This window comes from Beta vulgaris, chromosome 6, assembly GCF_026745355.1.
Source record: "Beta vulgaris subsp. vulgaris cultivar EL10 chromosome 6, EL10.2, whole genome shotgun sequence".
In the NCBI taxonomy this organism is placed as follows: Eukaryota; Viridiplantae; Streptophyta; class Magnoliopsida; order Caryophyllales; family Amaranthaceae; genus Beta; species Beta vulgaris.
The window spans coordinates 52,403,359-52,408,846 of NC_079207.1; positions in this window are offsets into that span (position 1 = coordinate 52,403,359).

Below are 5,488 nucleotides of genomic sequence, written 5' to 3' on the forward strand. Positions count from 1 at the left end.
AATAAATATAAAAAATTTAAAGTTACAAAAATACAAACGATTTGCAGATCTTATTTAATTTACATTCACATTTAACAATTCGCATATCGTATTTACTATCCTAATTTGGGCAATATTAGTAATAACATGCAAAATATAATATCATACATATTACATTAAGCATGTAACAACCCTTACTTCCAAGCTGCTAGCTAATCACACTTGACATTAACAAATCTTGATTATCATTAAATAAATCTCATATTACATTTATTCGTAGCGGAAACAATACCTATAAAGATGATCCTGGACCTGTGGATCAGGGCCCACAACACAACAACCTCAAAACTAATTATCAAACGATAAAATACTCTTCTCAATTTCAGATAATAAAATACTTACTTTTCAAATAGGAGCTTGAGTAGTAATAACTTAATATCCCAAATACAACCTCTAAATTACTAATCTAATTACAATATCAGATGCAAACGTTTCCTTTTGATCCACCCCGAGCCTCCAACACGAACCTGCAATTTACAGAGGAAAATACAAAACAAAAACAAAAATTAAAATGAGCAGAAAGCTTAGTAACTTAATTTACTTCAACCCGTTAAAACGGTTTTGGTTTGTAAATGTTATTCATATAATAATTAATTAAGCTTGATAATTGTTCGGGAAAGAACATCCATTAAAATATATCGCTGACATAACTTAATCACTTAACACAAAACGCTGGCAAGTACAGGCTTCAACATAACATAACGTAACATAAAATAACACAATATTCGACCTTCTCTAGTCTTGACTGATCGGACTTATATCTGGATCACTTTCCACCACTTGTACCTTGCCCAGTTTTTATCTCAGTTCACGAGGTAAGCCAGCTAAAACAAATATGAAAATCCTTTTTACATTATCATATTCAAACCATATCTCACTACACATAAATATTTCTAAACAGTTCTAATAACTGAACAAAAGCATTCTTATATAATCATCCAACACCAATTCTGAACTCAACTCATATAGACACATTTATAACCATGACGATGACTACAAACTATAAATAATATTAACAATACAATACAACACACACGGGGATTTAAATATGTTTTGCTGAATATAAATGTTACCTCAATAAAATACTCTTCAATACAAACCCAAGAACATTTACACTCGACCTCCAATAATCATAACTTGATCACCACCTTAGCTTGAATAATTTATATAACCATAGCGATTCTCCAAAAATAAACTCACAAAATTAACAACAACAATTAGCATTTATCCCTACTATAGTTCAAATAAATAAATTGACTTGGGCATACCCCTAAACTCTTCCACGAACCAATACAAATCCTTGTATACCAATCATTCACTAATCTAACTCACAAAACCAATCTTACATGATAGCTCTAATTAGCCACAAGTCTAATTTATAGATAATATGATCCAACTACATAATTTCCAAAATCAGATTTTATAAATGGCTTAAGGATCATCAATACATATTCTAAATTTCTATCTATTAGAAAAAGAGGAAATATTTGATCTTTAAGGTTAACAAATCCTTATCTAAATAAGTTTTGCTAATCAATAATAAGATGTAGAACTGAATTGATCATTTATGAAATCATAAAATAGGACCCGTGTACATTTCAAATTGAAGAAGAGAAGCAAGAACTCACCACTAAAATGAAGTAACAATAATGGCAATTTAGGGAGGAACCACAACTGATATTGGACAAAACACCACCCTACAGAGCAAGAGGTAGAACCCACGGAAGACCCTACGAGAAAACATTGGGTGAAGAAAATGATTGAGAGAGGGATGAACAAAAGTGAGGGTTTTGGGTCTACAATCTTCAAAGAATAAGTACTAAAACTAAATGTTTAGCAAGAGTTCCTCAATCAATTTATTAAGCATTTTTGGAGATCAAATTGCTTAGTGTTAATTCACTTGACTTGAGAAGAACATAGGAACTGCCAAGTAGTCGTAACATTTTTGCTTAAGGTGACACGAGTGGATGGAATTAGGAGCAAGTACTCCTTTCCTCTTTTTTTAAAAAAACTAATTAAAACCAACTTCATTTAATACCCACTTTCCCATATCCTAGAAATATAAATAAGATCATTTGTAAAATACGACTCATATTCTCAAAGTATTATCAATTAAAATACAATCACATAATTAGAACTTTTTAAAATATGATTAAAACTCAATTAAATATGCTTAAGAAATGGGCGATTACAAAGCATCCACATATTTATCATATCAAGATGAAAAATGCAAAATAATTACTTATTAATTAACAATTGATAAGCAAAAAAAAACCTTTCCATAATAATTATAAAACTTAAAAAATTTAATTTAGAAGTCATTTAGGAAACTCTTTTATTTAATTCACCTACTTATTTAAATATGGCGATGACTATTACTAGTCACAAATTTGTATCATATATAGGAAATTTGGATTTATGCTTAACTTAGAAAATCATATTTTCCCAAAAGAATTTATTTTTTTGTTTCATATTGACCGTTGCTCAGCAGCATAAAGCTGCCAGCCAACAGTGAAACCCACCACGTTCACCCACAACATCTCACACATACTATCTGGAAACAACACCAGCCATTACGCATCACGCGAGCTACAACAGCAGCAGCCAGAAGGACCACCTTCCCGAGTCGCAACACCCACCTTCGTCCTTGCTGGCCAGCGTTGTCGCCAGCAGAAAACGGCAGCCAAGACGCCAAACAGCTGCCAGTAGTTGTGCACGTCAAACGTGCACGACTTTCTTGCTACCACCTCGACGCCGCTTCCCCCCTCTTTTTGATTCTGTTCCACCTGGCCCTGGTTGGCTTACTTTTTAATACATGTAATAACTTACACTTATTTTAAACTAATCTTTATCCGACAATTGTTTAAAGATTAAGGTTTTCATAATCCGAAAATTAGGGCAAAAAATTTGAATCAATGAACAAATATTAAACTAAATTTTAGGTTTTTTAATAGTATATTTCAATGCATAATCTTTATTAAACAATAAATCTAACAAGAATTCAAAAATAGGGTTAATATTCAAATAATATCCAAAACTCGGGAAATTAACAATTAATTCTCTAAAAGTTCGAATATAATATTTAGGGTGCTCTATTGAATTATCAAAACAAATAAATCAAATAATTTAAAGTTAATATTCGTCGGATATTAGCATCATCCGACGCAAATCGTCAAAATTTCATTTAAAAAAAATTCAATTGTACAATTTTAACAATTTTGTTCTCGTTTACAGCAAGGTCTACAAGTTAGAACAATATTACAAATTCGAAAAAATACAATAAAAAATGGAACAATAATACAAATTGTATTGCGGAAAAATCAAAATGACCATCATTAATTTACAGCATGAGAGAAATAAATGAAAAGATAAAATTTTATATCTAAAAAGTTCGAAATATAGATGCTTGGTGTCTAAATTTCTTCTCCACCACCAAATCTACAAATTCAACAAATTTTATTTTAATTGAGTTGAGAAACTGAAAAAAAATACAAGAACTTTCATTTTTAGTAAATTCAACTTTTTTTTATTTCAACAAGAAACACAAACTCAATATTACCCCAATTCATCAACAAATATAATTTCTCTATATTTCATTTATTTTTTTATTTCAACAAATTTGATTGAGTTGAGAAACTGAAAATACAAAACTTTCATTTTTAGTAAGTTCAACTTTTTATTTCAAGAAGAAACACAAACTCAAAATTACTCCCAATTCAACAAATTTGATTTATTTTTATTTGATTTATTTCTTTCATTCCAACAAATTTGATTTTTACAGTTAAATATTTGGAAAAAAAAACAAAGAAATTCCAAATTACCTGAAAACCTCAATTGAGCTATTTGGATCACCTTCATTGATGGTATGTATGCAGAGAGAAATCAGGTGATGTGAAATCTAAAACTTCTGGCGAAAATACTTCCGGGATCTCTCCAAAAATCCGGTGAAGCATTCTGGAGCAATCTCTCTCTTCTTCGTCGAAAATGATTACCATAAACTCAATCTCAAATTCAAGTTTGTGAGTAATTAATTCTGAATTCGATTCTACGATGACAGAATCAGCAGCTGAAGATAAATCATCAGAATCAAATCATTTATTACCCCAATTCAATCTCACAAAAAATCAATCTAATTGTTGGAAGAAAAACAAAAAAAATAGTAGAATTAGGATCATTAGAAGAAGTGGCGTATGAATCCAGCGAAAAAAATAAGCGTAGAAGATTTTGACATAGAGTCGATAATAGATAACACTAGAGCATGTCCATTTTCGCCATGATAGAGATCTAAGTTAGAGCAGGGTGAGAGAGATTTGTGCATGAGAGAGATTTTGAGGGGGTTATGAGAGGCTATACTGGAGAGAGGGGTTTGAGAGGTGAGATTTATTTAGGTTAAAAGGCGTTTGAATGGGCTTTAGAATGTGGGGAGAGGATCTACATCGGATGGGACATGAGGTCCGGCGCATATCACGAATGAAAACCCAATTGCTTTACTCATCAGCGACGAATGGACTTAGGCGTCCGATGCACATCGTTTGATACAAGGATTTGTATCGCATCAAAAGGCACGATAAACGCAAATCTTTGAATCTCATACACTATATGCTTTAGTCATGTGCGTCGAATTTTTTGGACTGTGCGACACAAATCTTCTTGCCATTTATTTGCTTTGAGTACTTGCATCGGACTTTGATAACAGTCTGACGCAAATCGTCTGCACCTGAACATTTGCGTCAGTTCCTGAGCCATGCGACACAAATAAGCAGACGCAAATTGTTGATTTTGTACTAGTGCAAGATGTTATATGAATCAAGTAGAGACTCCTATATGAGATTCATATGTTCCTTTGACGAATGAATTTAAGATAGGAGTAAATCCAATATTCCATATCACCAACTCTACACTCCAAACATTTTTTTCTATACATTGTTAAAGTTCAACACAAAAGATGAGAAAGTCATACTACGATATACATACATCTTGAATGTTTGAAATTTGAGGTTAAGAAAAAAAGACAACAATAAAGAATTCACACCTTAGTCAAGCCAATTCTCCTAAGAAACTAATAAATCTTTCGTGCATTATTTTAAGAGGAAAATAAGGCATAAAACCCTACTAAACTAAAAGAAGTTGAGTATAGTAGTTAGCTAACTAAGAAATGGGATTTTGAGTCTCATACAAAGTATTTTTTTTTATTAGGAAAGATGATTGGTATGAAACCATTCCCTATTAGGGTATTAGTTTATCGGGCATACCAACTCAAAAGCTGGATACAAGGCTATCTAGCCCATAAGTAATGCCCCAATATATTGTTGAAATGAGGATTCGAACCTTGAGCAATATCTTCAAATACAGAGTGCTACTACACTGAGCTACCACCTCTCACTCGTACAAAGTAAAATTATGAAAATACTCTCATCAGATTCATGAGGGCCTGTTCTCCCCAGCTTAT